We start from the raw sequence: 15,317 nt of genomic DNA on the forward strand, positions 1-15,317 counted from the left end.
GGATGCTCCGGTCAACTGTAAGTGCATTTATTGTGAAGTGGAAATGTCTAGGAGCAACAATGGCTCAGCCGTGAAGTGATACAAGCGCACAGAACGGGACAGCTAGAGCGCGTAGCGCGTAAAATTGAAATGGTTTTCCATGGCCGAGCAGTTGCACACAAGCCTAAGATCACCATGTGCAATGCCAAGCATTGGCTGTAGTGGTGAAAAAATATTCTGTAGCATTGAAGGTCCCCAAGAACACAATGGCCTCCATCACTTAAATGGAAGAAGTTTGGAACATCCAAGACTCTTCCTAGAGCTGGCCATGCAGCCAAACTGAGCAATCAGGGGAGAAGGGCCTTGGTCAGGAAGGTGACCAAGAACTCGATGGTAACTCTGACAGAGCTCCAGAGTTACTCAGTGGAGATGGGATAACCTTCCAAAAGGACAACAGTCTCCGCAGCACTCCACCAACCGGGCCTTTATGGTAGAGTGGCCAGACAGAAGCCACTCTTCAGTAAAAGGCACATGACAGAGGAAGCCACTCTTCACATGACAGACAAAGCTACTTTTCACATGACAGACAGAGGCCACTCTAAGGTAAAAGGAACATGACGACTCTTTTCTCTCTATATATCAATGCTGTCGCTTTTGTTGTTAGTGATTCTCTGATCCATCTCTATGCAGACGACACCATTCTGTATACTTCTTGCCCTTCTTTAAACACTGTAATAAGAAACCTACAAATGAGCTTCAATGCCATACAACATTCCTTCCGAGGCCTCCTACTGTTTTTAAATGCAAGTAAAACTAGTTGCATGCTCTACAACCGATAGCTGCCCGCACACTCCCACCCGACTAGCATCACTACTCTGGACTGTTCTGACTTAGACTATGTGGTCAACTACAAATACCTAGGTGTCTGGTTAGACTGTAACTCTTCTTCCAGACTCAAATTAACCTCACTAGTGTAGGGGCACTATTTTCACCTCCGGATGAAAAGCGGGCCCAAAGTAAACTGCCTGTTACTCAGGCTCAGAAGCTAGGATATGCATATAATTGGTAGATTTGGATAGACAACACTCTAACGTTTCCAAAACTGTTCAAATAACGTGAGTATAACAGAACTGATATGGCAGGCAAAAACCTGAGAAATATCCATCCAGGAAGTGGGATGTTTTTATATCTGTAATTTTCTATTGAATGCCATTACAGTATCCATTGACTTAGGACTCAAATTGCACTTCCTATGGCTTCCACTAGATGTCAACAGTCTTTAGAAATGGTTTCAGGCTTGTATTCTGAAAAATGAGGGAGTAAGACCACTCTAAGTGGATAGTAGAAAGTCCCCAGACCTGTTTGCTGCTGGTGGCCGAGAGTGTGCCTTTCTTGTTTTTCTTTTATATTGACGAAGCTATTGTCCGGGTGAAATATTATTTATTATTTGGACCAGAAACAACCCGAGGATTGATTTATGAACACCGTTTGACATGTTTCTACGAACTTTACAGATACTATTTGGATTTTTCGTCTGCCTGTTGTGACTGACTTTGAGCCATTGGATTACTGAACAAAACGCGCCAACAGAACGGAGGTTTTTGGATATAAAGAGGGACTTTATTGAACAAAACAAACATGTATTGTGTGACTGGGAGTCTTTTGAGTGCAACCATACGAAGATCATCAAAGGTAACTGATTAATTTTATTGCTGTTTCTGACTTTTGTGACTAGTCTACTTGGCTGGTAACTTGCACTCAAAAGACTCCCAGTCACACAATACATGTTTGTTTTGTTCAATAAAGTCCAACTTTATATCCAAAAACCTCCGTTCTGTTGGCGCGTTTTGTTCAGTAATCCAATGGCTCAAAGTCAGTCACAACAGGCAGACGAAAAATCCAAATAGTATCTGTAAAGTTCGTATGTAATGATTTGTCTGCTGAGCGCTGTCCTCAGATAATCGCATGGTATGCTTTCGCCGTAAAGCCTTTTTGAAAGCTGACATGGCGCCTGGATTAACAAGAAGTTAAGCTTTATTTTGATGGATAACACATATTTTCAAGTTAAATATTTGAATTGCGTATTTTTGTATTTCGCGCACTGCAATTTCACTGGATGTTGGCCAGGTGGAACGCTACCGTCCCAGGTACCCATAAGAATGTAGCATCTACAATCCAAAATTACATCTAGAATCGGCTTCCTATTTTGTAAAACAAATGCTTCTTCATGCTTCCAAACATACCCTCGTAAACTGACTATCCTACCGATCCTTGACTTCGGCGATGTCATTTACAAACTAACCTCCAACATTCTACTCAGCAAACTGGATGTAGTCTATCACAGTGCCATCTGTTATGTCACCAAAGCCCCATATACTACCCACCACCGCAACCTGTATGCTCTTGTTGGCTAGACCTCACTACATATTCGTCTGCAAACCCACTGGCTCCAGGTCATCTATAAGTCTTTGCTAGGTAAAGCCCCGCCTTATCTCAGCTCACTGGTTACCATTGCAACATCCACCCATAGCACGCGCTCCAGCAGGTATATTGCACTGGTCATCCCCAAAGCCAACACTTCCTTTGGCCGCCTTTCTTTCCAGTTCTCTGCTATCAATGACAGGAACGAATTCCAAAAATCAATGAAGCTGGAGTTTTAGATCTCCCTCTCTAGCTTTAAGCATCAGCTGTCAGAGCAGCTTACCGATCACCGTACCTGTACACAGCCATCTGTATAAAGCACACCCAACTACCTCATCCCTAAATTATTAATTACACTCTTGCTTTACATGCACCCCAGTATCTCTACTTGCACATCATCATCTGCACATCTATCACTCGAGTGTTAATGCTAAATTATTATTATTTCGCCGCTATGGCCTATTTATTGCCTACCTCCCTACTCTTCTACATTTGCACACACTGTACATAGATTTTTATATTTTTTATGTTGTGTTATTGACTGTACGTTTATTTATGTGTAACCCTGTTGATTTTTCCGCACTGCTTTGCTTCATCTTGGCCAGGTCGCAGTTGTAAATTATAACTTGTTCTCAACTGGCCTACCTGGTTAAATAAAGGTGAAATATATATACAGTGGGGCAAAAAAGTATTTAGTCAGCCACCAATTGTGCAAGTTCTCCCACTTAAAAAGATGAGAGAGGCCTGAAATGTTCATCATAGGTACACTTCACCCATGACAGACAAAATTAGAAAAAAAATCCAGAAAATCACATTGTAGGATTTGTAATGAATTTATTTGCAAAATATGGTGGAAAATAAGTATTTGGCTAGAAGGCCGGTGACGTCGAACCGCCAAACGCCGCTCGAACAAGGAGAGGGACCGGCAAAAGTTGTGACAGTACTGACTAAAGAGTCTGAATGCTTATGTAAAATGTCATATCATTTTTTATTTTTTATGAATGTGCAAACATTTCTAAAAACCTGTTTTTGCTTTGTCATTATGGGGTATTGTGTGTAGATTGATAAGGAAAAAGTAAAGTAACAATGTGGAAAAAGTCAAGGGGTCTGAATACTTTCTGAATCCAATGTATATACACAGCAAATTGTCCAGTGTTCCCCACATTGTAAAAACATTTTTACGGTAACTTACTGGTTACTGTAAGGGAACACCCCCCTGAAATGGACAAAAATGAATGGGAAGTCATTGGCACTGGACAAACCATATAAACGGTGTCCAATATCACCCAATTCGGCGTCGTTTCGTGTAAAGTTGATTGCAAATGCCATATGGCAAATGCCAGTTGTAACACTTTAAAAATCCAACAGGTGGCGAGCGCGCTCCACCGTGGTTTTTCATATTGCAAATGCAACACAAGTCAACATCCAAAAGCAAAATTTTGAAAAAGTTATTTTTTTTTCAAAAACTTATCACCCCCCAAAAAAGTGCTTTCTGGACCGTTTTTCGAAATTCTTTCGTTTTTTGTGTCAATTACACATGTATAAGAACTGTATCAACATACTTTTGTCCAAATTTATTATCATAATTTTTATTTTTTTTACTTGTGCATAAGGTTTTCTCCATTTGGAATATGATTTCATAGGAAGTCAAAAGTCAAAGTCAAAAGTCACTTTTTCTTTGGCCAAATAACATAAGAAATTTGACATGCTCAAAAATCCTTTAGAAATGCACAATTGACTGGCCGGGCAGTGATAGTTGTTCCCTTCCATCACTCGTTGTGTTTATTTTATTTTATTTTTATTTCACCTTTATTTAACCAGGTAGGCAAGTTGAGAACAAGTTCTCATTTACAATTGCGACCTGGCCAAGATAAAGCAAAGCAGTTCGACACATACAACGACACAGAGTTACACATGGAGTAAAACAAACATACAGTCAATAATACAGTATAAACAAGTCTATATACGATGTGAGCAAATGAGGTGAGATAAGGGAGGTAAAGGCAAAAAAAGGCCATGGTGGCAAAGTAAATACAATATAGCAAGTAAAACACTGGAATGGTAGATTTGCAATGGAAGAATGTGCAAAGTAGAAATAAAAATAATGGGGTGCAAAGGAGCAAAATAAATTAATTAATTAAATACAGTAGGGAAAGAGGTAGTTGTTTGGGCTAAATTATAGGTGGGCTATGTACAGGTGCAGTAATCTGTGAGCTGCTCTGACAGATGGTGCTTAAAGCTAGTGAGGGAGATAAGCGTTTCCAGTTTCAGAGAGTGTGCTACAGGTGGGAGATGCAATGGTGACCAGCGAGCTGAGATAAGGGGGGACTTTACCTAGCAGGGTCTTGTAGATGACATGGAGCCAGTGGGTTTGGCGATGAGTATGAAGCGAGGGCCAGCCAACGAGGGCGTACAGGTCGCAATGGTGGGTAGTATATGGGGCTTTGGTGACAAAACGGATTGCACTGTGATAGACTGCATCCAATTTGTTGAGTAGGGTATTGGAGGCTATTTTGTAAATGACATTGCCAAAGTCGAGGATTGCTAGGATGGTCAGTTTTACAAGGGTATGTTTGGCAGCATGAGTGAAGGATGCTTTGTTGCGAAATAGAAAGCCAATTCTAGATTTAACTTTGGATTGGAGATGTTTGATATGGGTCTGGAAGGAGAGTTTACAGTCTAACCAGACACCTAAGTATTTGTAGTTGTCCACGTATTCTAAGTCAGAGACCTCCAGAGTAGTGATGTTGGACAGGCGGGTAGGTGCAGGTAGCGATCGGTAAAGAGCATGCATTTAGTTTTACTTGTATTTAAGAGCAATTGGAGGCCACGGAAGGAGAGTTGTATGGCATTGAAGCTTGCCTGGAGGGTTGTTAACACAGTGTCCAAAGAAGGGCCAGAAGTATACAGAATGGTGTAGTCTGCGTAGAGGTGGATCAGAGACTCACCAGCAGCAAGAGCGACCTCATTGATGTATACAGAGAAGAGAGTCGGTCCAAGAATTGAACCCTGTGGCACCCCCATAGAGACTGCCAGAGGTCCGGACAGCAGACCCTCCGATTTGACACACTGAACTCTATCAGAGAAGTAGTTGGTGAACCAGGCGAGGCAATCATTTGAGAAACCAAGGCTGTCGAGTCTGCCGATGAGGATGTGGTGATTGACAGAGTCGAAAGCCTTGGCCAGATCAATGAATACGGCTGCACAGTAATGTTTCTTATCGATGGCGGTTAAGATATCATTTAGGACCTTGAGCGTGGCTGAGGTGCACCCATGACCAGCTCTGAAACCAGATTGCATAGCAGAGAAGGTACGGTGAGATTCGAAATGGTCGGTAATCTGTTTGTTGACTTGGCTTTCGAAGACCTTAGAAAGGCATGGTACGATGGATATAGGTCTGTAGCAGTTTGGGTCAAGAGTGTCCCCCCCTTTGAAGAGGGGGATGACCGCAGCTGCTTTCCAATCTTTGGGAATCTCAGACGACACGAAAGAGAGGTTGAACAGGCTAGTAATAGGGGTGTCAACAATTTAGGCAGATCATTTTAGAAAGAAAGGGTCCAGATTGTCTATCCCGGCTGATTTGTAGGGGTCCAGATTTTGCAGCTCATTCAGAACATCAGCTGAACGGATTTGGGAGAAGGAGAAATGGGGAAGGCTTGGGCGAGTTGCTGTGGGGGGTGCAGTGCTGTTGACCAGGGTAGGAGTAGCCAGGTGGAAAACATGGCCAGTTGTAGAAAAATGCTTATTGAAATTCTCAATTATGGTGGATTTATCAGTGGTGACAGTGTTTCCTATCTTCAGTGCAGTGGGCAGCTGGGAGGAGGTGTTTTTATTCTCCATGGACTTTACAGTGTCCCATAACTTATTTGAGTTAGTGTTGCAGGAAGCAAATTTCAGCTTGAAAAAGCTAGCCTTGGCTTTTCTAACTGCCTGTGTATAATGGTTTCTAGCTTCCCTGAACAGCTGCATATCACGGGGGCTGTTCGATGCTAATACAGAACGCCATAGGATGTTTTTGTGTTGGTTAAGGGCAGTCAGGTCTGGGGAGAACCAAGGGCTATATCTGTTCCTGGTTCTAAATTTCTTGAATGGGGCATGTTTATTTAAGATGGTTAGGAAGGCATTTAAAAAAAATATCCAGTGTTGATTTCATCATGTCCATTTGGTGATGTTTTATTCACTATTGAATCATATTGCAAATGCACGTGCTATAAGTCACATCCTCATTGGGGTATGCTTTTACAGAATCCTGAGTTTTAAATCTTTACGTTAAGAACTGACTTATTTACACAGGGTTGAATGCACTACGTCTATCAAACTGCAGGCAAGGTATGGGTAAACACTTTTAGGGTGATTTTAACCACTTCCGGTTGGTCCAGGTAGCTTAGAATCGACACAGGTAGACCTCATAGTGGCCTGATGGACTGTTATCGAAGACAGGCTCATAAGGCATTCATAACCCACATAGGCCTGAGGTTGAAATTAGGGGTACAGGCAATGTACTCCTATGGGGAGAGAAGTCATTGTAATCTGTGAGATCAAAAAAACCTGTTTTACTGTTAAGGGTTAATGCCACACGGTCAAGGTTAGGCTTGCAAAGATCGGGAGGACCTTAGGAACATTAATGTGGTTGAATTGTCCTTCTAAACCTAACGGTTCCGCCGCTGTCACCCAAAAGCAAATGACGTTGTGGTGCAGGCTTCATTTTGGGCCTACTTTTCTAATGGTCGCTGCGCTTAGACCGAGCGAGCTACGGTCAAGCGGGATATCTCGTTGAACTCGGCACGGCCTAGAGATTATGGTAATGCCATTGCCTGCTCTCTGTGTCTTTAAGCACCGCACTTTTTCACTCCATCCTTGCTGTGTGTGTGTGTGTGTGAGAGCTTTTCTTTGACATCTGTTGGGAGAAATTACTGATTTACAGTTCAGGAGGGTTACCTAGTCACACATATGACATTTTGGAGAGATGTGACTTTTTTAACCCTTCAAAACAAAACTGTTTGATGTAAACACCTTCTTTTAACTGTTAAGGGTTAATGCCACACGGTCAAGGTTAGGCTTGCACGGATTGGGAGGACCTTAGGAACGTACCTGATGTCGAATTGTGCTTCTCACCCTAACGGTTCTCTCACTGTCACCCAAAAGCAAATTACATTGAGGGCCAGGCTTAATTTTGAGCCTTCTTTTTTTCAAGGTCGCTGCACTTAGAGCGAGCTACGGTCAAGCGGGGCGTCTCGTTGAACTCGGCACAGTCTGGAGACTATGGTGATGCCATTTTTTGTGTTGATTTCAGAATGCCATTTTGGTGATGGTCTCTCTCCTTTTAACCTGTCTACGATACTGGTTCCCAATTGGGGATCAACCCTCCCACGTTCAGCTGAAACGGTGGCGCATGGAACGCAAAAATATTCTTAAAAATATTTAACCTCCACACATTAACAAGTCCAATAGCTCAAATGAAAGATAAACACCTTTTTCATCTAGCCAGCAAGTCAGATTTCTAAAATGTTTTATGGCGAAAACATAGCACATATATATGTAAAACCACCACCAGACACAGCTCATTTCAATAGCCAAAACATGCAATCAACAAACGCAGGATTAAAAAATAAATCGCTCACTAACCTTTTGAAAATCTTCATCAGATGACAGTAATATGACATATTACACAGTACATATTTTTTTTTTCAATAATATGCCATTTATATCCATAAATGTCCATTTACAGTGAGTTCACCTTCAGAAATTACTCAAAAATGCCCGCAGGAAATCTATGTAGCGCGGCAAGATAACGTAAATAGACATCATAAACTTTGACTAAATATACATGTTCTACATATAGTTAGAAAGATACACTGCTTCTTTATGCAACCGCTGTGTTAGATTTATTTTTAACGTTACAGAAATCGCACACTATTCCATATGCTGAGACAGCGCTCAGTTCCAAGCTACATTTCCACGTAATGTTGGAGTCAACAGAAACACAGATTTAAGCATAAATATTCCCTTACCTTCGATGGTCTTCGTTCAGAATGTTCTGGAAGGCTTCATACTTACCCAATACATCGTTTGGTTTCAAGTCTTGCGTCTTTGTATTAGCTACTGCTAATAACATCAGCTGAAATGCACCCAAAACGTCCTCTGGTCCGGATAAGTTGCGCATCAAAACATCAAAATTACACATTATATGTCGACTAAACAGGTCAAACTAAGTGCAGAAGCAAGCTTTATGATGTTTTAGACATGCAAAACAAACTTCAATTCAATCGGCCATCGTCTGCCCTTCTCTTGAGTGCTGGAAACAAAGGAATGGCTGGGACCAATTCGCGCCCATACGCACAGCCTATTCTCTCGTGGCACGCACTAATTTCACTCCCATAGGGTCAATTCTCGCGGGATTTGAACGATTTGAAGCTCTAATGAAAGAGGACAGAGGAAGAGATAGAAAGAGATAGAAAGTGTCCCCAGAATCATAGCTCGTTGGGAAGGGTGGGGGCCATGACGTCAAAGTTGCTCCAACTTTCATGGCCACAAAAACTAGTTTGGAAGAATGCCTGCCCTGTGAGTTCTGCTATACTTACAGACATAATTCCAACGGTTTTAGAATCTTTAGAGTGTTTTCTATCCAATAATAATTTTTATTTGCATATATTAGCAATTTTTGACAGATTTTTTTTCCAGTTTACTAGGGTTACCCAATCTCTCCAAAGGGGGCGTATGTCTGCCATATCCTTAACAGGTTTTAAACATATTGCAAATGTACAAAAGTCAACTAGCAAGTCAGTGTCCATCAGTCAATTAGATGTCATTCTGACATCAAACTGATATCAATTGACACCAAACCCACTTTTTCCAAATCATTTAGAAGCCAACTATCACATATGTCAGAGCAGGCCCATAATTCACAGCGCCTTCAGTTTAAAACATAATAAAAATGTAAAACACATAGTTACGTTCTAGCTGCGGGTCCAGGTTGGACATTATGTGTAGGCCTATGTGAGGCGACCCCGAATCCCGAGTTTCGGCTCGATAGGTCCTTCGGTGCCCGAGTAAAACCCTAATTGGTGCTGAAAATGCACTTTTTTCCATGCCTTGCTATGGGGTCCTTGAATGAGCTATCGGACAGAAACGTTGGGGTCCGTCTCTATGGGCTGAGCCGGTTTCAATGCACCTAGTCTTGTGTCTCTGAGACTTTTCTAAATGTCGTCATTTTTGTAATGGTCAAAATGAATTGAAGTCATTGCAAATGTACGATGCTGTTTCTCGGTCTGAGAAGCTTCTAGAGCCACCTAACTCACCATGCACTATCGACCTGAGGTCTAGAACAGGTTTCTAAAGTTTCGGAACTCTAGGTCTGACGGTTCTTTTTTAGCTCGAACAAAGCTAACTATTGCAGGCACTGTCTGTCTCTACAGACAGGTAGACCTCATAGTGGTCTGATGGACTGTCATAGAAGACAGGTTCATAAGGCATTCATAACCCACATAGGCTTCAGGTTGAATTTAGAGGTGCAGGCAATGTATTCCTATGGGGAGAGAAGTCAATGCAAACTGTTTGATGTAAACACCTTCTTTTAACTGTTAAGGGTTAATGCCACACGGTCAAGGTTAGGCTTGCACGGATCGGAAGGACCTTAGGAACGTACCTGAGGTCGAATTGTGCTTCTCACCCTAACGGTTCTCTCACTGTCACCCAAAAGCAAATGACATTGTGGGGCAGGCTTCATTTTGGGCCTACTTTTCTAATGGTCGCTGCGCTTAGACCGAGCGAGCTACGGTCAAACGGGATATCTCGTTGAACTCGGCATGGCCTAGGGATTATGGTAATGCCATTGCCTGCTCTCTGTGTCTTTAAGAACTGCACTTTGTCACTCCATCCTTGCTGTGTGTGTGTGTGAGAGCTTTTCTTTGACATCTGTTGGGAGAAATGACTGACTTACAGTTTATGGGGGTTGTCTAATCACATATATGAAGTTTTGAAAAGATCTGACCTTTTTAACCCTTGGAAACTGCCACTATGACACTATAAATAAACTCATATCCTGATTCGGGTAGGCCTTTACAGAATCCTGAGTTTAAAGTCTTTACGTTAAGAACTGAGTTATTTACGGAGGGTTTAGTATGTGTGTGTTATTTCAGAAAATCATAGAAAATCACAAAAATCTCGCAGAGCTCCGCAGCACACTTTAAAAAGATTTGTATGAACACCCTGCACCTGGATCAGTAACTGTTGAAAAAAAAAACCTATCTTTGAACATCATCAATTTGTCATTGTACGATTTCTCTTAAATGACGATAGATAAATTGCTGGTTCCTTTTTTATTGACACCGGAGGCTCCTTGACCTTGACCTGAAGTGGAAAAATAATTTCTCTATTTTCATTTTGGACCTTTAATCCCAGAGAAATGGCCATAACTCAAAAGCCGTTGAGGCCTAGACGCCATCTTGTTCGGGGCCAACTGCCCATTATGCCAAACCTACGCTCACCAAGTTTCGGCTTCAAAATATTTTCAGTTTTGGAGATAAGGCCCCGTCGTGATTCGTGATGTTTTGTACAATTGCAATATGATTGCTTATGCCCTCTTGTGGGATTTTCCGGGACAGCGGAAAAATGAACAAAATTTGATTATTTTATAAAACGGAAACCCGAGAGAAAGTCCGAGAAAGTTTATTTGATGACTTCCCGGTAGGTCCGGCCCTACCGCACGGCCCAACGCCGACCGCAAATTTTACAAACGTTTTCGGACGTCTAGTAAGGGACCGTACATTTGCAATATGGACTTTCTCACTAACCATACAGCAAATGTCAAAATGTTCCCTTAAAACCTCTTCATCCTACCCCCTCCTTTTTCAAACATTCTGTTAAAAATCGCGCAACATTTCAGCGTCCTGCTACTCATGCCAGGAATATAGTATATGCATATGATTAGTATGCGTGGATAGAAAACACTCTGAAGTTTCTAAAACTGGTTAAATCACGGCTGTGACTATAACAGAGCGTGTGTTTCATCGAAAAGCGCAAGAAAAACTGGTCACTGAAAGCTGAAAAAAGTGTCCATGCGCCCCTTTCATGGATTGTTTAAAGGAAACCACATTTAATATGGACACGGATGCAGTTCAGCTTCCACACGATGTCGCCAAAAACGTCATTTTCATTGACAAAAATCCTTTGAGACATTACCAATAGATCCGTCATTCCATCCAGCCTACCTCAATCGATTTTGGAAGATTGAAAAATGGTTTTCTTGAGTAGCTGCTATTGAATACAGATCGCCCAGTGATCAATTTGATCGCTTATTAACGTTTACAAATACCTAAAGTTGGGTTACAAAAGTAGGTTGAAGTGTTTTGTCAAAGAATATAGGCAACTTATATCATTTTTAAAAATGACGTTGCGTGTTGGAAGAGAGCTTTTTTCGTGAAGCAGACAGGCTATACAAATGGATATTTTGGGCATTCATGGACGGATTTAATCGGGAAAAAGACCAATTTGTGATGTTTATGGGACATATAGGAGTGCCAACAAAGAATATCATCAAAGGTAATGAATGTTTTATATTTTATTTCTGCGTTTTTGTGTAGTGCCGGCTACGCTAATTATTTTGTTTACGTCGCCTTCAAGCATTTTGGGGTGTTGCATGCTATCAGATAATAGCTTCTCATGCTTTCGCCGAAAAGCATTTTAAAAATCTGACTTGTTGGCTAGATTTACAACGAGTGTAGCTTTAATTCAATACCCTGCATGTGTATTTTAATGAACGTTTGAGTTTTAACGAGTACATTTAGCATTTAGCGTAGCGCATTTGCATTTCCAGGTCCAAGAAGTTAAGGTATGTAAATTCCAAAGACACTTTGCTTTAAAGAAGTGCTTTTTTACAAAATCTCACTGTTTAACTTTTTATGGCTGCAGGGGCAGTATTGAGTAGCTTGAATGAAAAGGTGCCCATTGTAAACGGCCAGCTCCTCAGTCTCAGTTGCTAATACATGCATATTATTATTAGTATTGGATAGAAAACACTATGAAGTTTCTTACACTGTTTGAATCTGTGAGTATAACAGAACTCATATAGCAGGCAAAAACCTGAGAAATTCCACTTCCTGTTTTTTTTCTGGGGTGGCAGATCTTCAAACAAGGTCTCATTGAAATTACAGTGAGATATGGATGAATTTTCACTTCCTACGCCTTCCACTAGATGTCAACAGTCAATAGAACTTTGTCTGATGACTCTAATGTGAAGGGGGGTCGAATGACACAGGAAATATTCACCACTGCCACGAGTTGACCATGAAATCACTATGCGAGCTCACAGGGGAAGCACCTGCGTTCCACCGCTCATTTGAAGTCATTCTAATTCTCCGGTTGGACCGTTATTCAAGATATATGTAAACAACATTCTAGAGATTGATTCAGTACATCGTTTGACATGTTTCTACTGACTGTTACGTATCTTTTGGACATTTCGTCACAGTATAGTGGACGCGCTTTGTGACTTTGGAATTGTTTACCAAACGCGCTCACCAAGTAGCTAGTTGGACACAAATAACGGACATTTTCGAACAAATCAAGTATTTATTGTGGACCTGGGATTCCTAGGACTGCATTCTGATGAAGTTCATCAAAGGTAAGGAAACATTTATCATGTATTTTCTGGTTTCTGTTGACTACAACATGGCGGCTAATTTGGCTACTGTTCTGAGCTCCGTCTCAGATTATTGCATGGGATTGCTTTTTCCGTAAACTTTTTTTTAAATCTGACACAGCGGTTGCATTAAGGAGAGGTATATCTATAATTCCATGTGTATAACTTGTATTATCATCTACATTTATGATGAGTATGTCTGTTGAAACGATGTGGCTATGCAAAATCAAGTGATGTTTTTGGAACTAGTGAATCTAAATAGCCAATGTAAACTCATATTTTTTAAATATAAATATTAACTTTATCAAACAAAACATTCATGTATTGTGTAACATGAAGTCCTATGAGTGTCATCTGATGAAGATAATTCAAGGTTAGTGAATGATTTTATCTTTATATCTGGTTTTTGTGAATGCTATATTTCGCTGGAAAATGGCTGTGCTTATTGTGGTTTGGTGGAGACCTAACATAATCGTTTGTAGTGCTTTCGCTGAAAAGTCTATTTGAAAGCGGACACTTTGGTGGGATTAACAACAAGATTACCTTTAAAATGATATGAGACACATGTATGTGTTAGGAATTGTAATTATGAGATTTCTGTGGTTTCTGTATTTTCACTGGTAGTTGTCATATCGAGCCCGGTATTGGGATTGCAGCCTTAACAAGTTAACCAAAGTTTATTTGGAATTTACGGTAAATACTGTATTTTTTTAACACTGGATTCCAATAATAAATACACAACACTTTGCTAGCCAGCATAATGTGACTTGCAGACCTGATGTGGTCTGTAAACCATGAATTTCAGGTCACTGTATGAGGGTAAGACTACGCCCTCAAAATAACAAAATAATGCCTCATGAAGAATGTATTGTATTAAATAATTTGAAAGATGCACAATGCAGAAACTGTTCCACCATTTCCACCATTGCTAAATTCTAATATTTTGCCTAATTTCAGTTTGTGACAAAACAAGCAATTTTTGTGAAGAGAATCATTGTACCATCAAAACCGCTGTGAAATATATTTTCCATAACCAAAAGATTTAGATTTTCAGTTGTTTGAAGCTGGTGTACAAAAACAAAAGTAAAAGAGAAACAAATTAAACTTAAGAACGGGAAGCATAGAAATAGCGCACATAGAACAAATATACCGCTTCTTAGACTTGCTTTTAATAAGAATGACAGATCTATAACACACATTTCTAAGTGTATTTGGTCAGGCCGAAATATCTAAATAACTCTTTACATTATACCAAGGGTGCTGAATTTCTAAAAAAAAATCCTCTACAGTTGTGATGTATTATATACTTAGCATCAAAATCACAAACTGGTTATTTTTTACCTTAATTTAACTAGACAAGTCTTAAGAGCAAATTCTTATTTACAATGACGGCCTACCAAAAAGCAAAAGGCCTCATGCGGGGACAGGGGCTATGATTTTTTTTTAAGAATCACAACAAGAGACAACAATACATAAAGATAGACCTAAGACAACATAGCATGGCAGTAACATATGACAACACAGCATGGTAGCAACACAATATGACAACAACATGGCAGCAGCACAACATGGTAACAGTACACAACATGGTATTAACTTTATTGGGCACAGACAACAGCACAAAGGGCAAGAAGGTAGAGACAACAGTACATCACGTGAAGCAGTCACAACTGTAAGTAGGAGAGTCCATGATTGAGTCTTTGAATGAAGAGATGGAGATAAAACATTCCAGTTTGAGTGTTTTTTGCTAGCTGCGAACTGAAAAGAGGAGTGAATTGAAAAGAGGAGCGACCCGGGGATATGTGTGCTTTGGGTACCTTTAACAGAATGTGATTGGCAGAACGGGTGTTGTATGTGTAGGATGAGGGCTGCAGTATTTGTATTTTTGTATTTATTACGGATCCCCATTAGCTGCTGCCAAAACAGCAGCTACTCTTCCTGGGGTCCAGCAAAATGAAGGCAGTTTATACAATTTAAAAACATTACAATACATTCACAGATTTCACAACACACTGTGTGCCCCCAGGCCCCTACTCCATCACTACCACATATCTACAATACTAAATGTGTGTGTGTGTGTGTGTGTGTGTGTGTGTGTGTGTGTGTGTGTGTGTGTGTGTTGCTTCACAGTCCCCGCTGTTTTTTCATCTGTTTTTTAAATCAAATTTTACTGCTTGCATCAGTTCCTTGATGTGGAATAGAGTTCCATGTTGTTATGGCTCTATGTAGTACTGTCTGCCTCCCATAGTCTGTTCTGGACTTGGGAACTGTGAAGAGA

General features: G+C 40.7%; 1 protein-coding gene across 4 annotated transcripts in view; it reads left to right on the plus strand.

Moving 5' to 3' along the window:
* Positions 1-15,317, plus strand: part of LOC110500296 (ankyrin repeat- and BTB/POZ domain-containing protein 3-A) — a 206,469-nt gene that overhangs the window by 143,812 nt on the left and 47,340 nt on the right. The gene's annotated exons all lie outside the window — the stretch shown is intronic.

Source organism: Oncorhynchus mykiss, chromosome 21, assembly GCF_057628025.1.
Source record: "Oncorhynchus mykiss isolate SJ-2025 chromosome 21, ASM5762802v1, whole genome shotgun sequence".
NCBI lineage: Eukaryota > Metazoa > Chordata > Actinopteri > Salmoniformes > Salmonidae > Oncorhynchus > Oncorhynchus mykiss.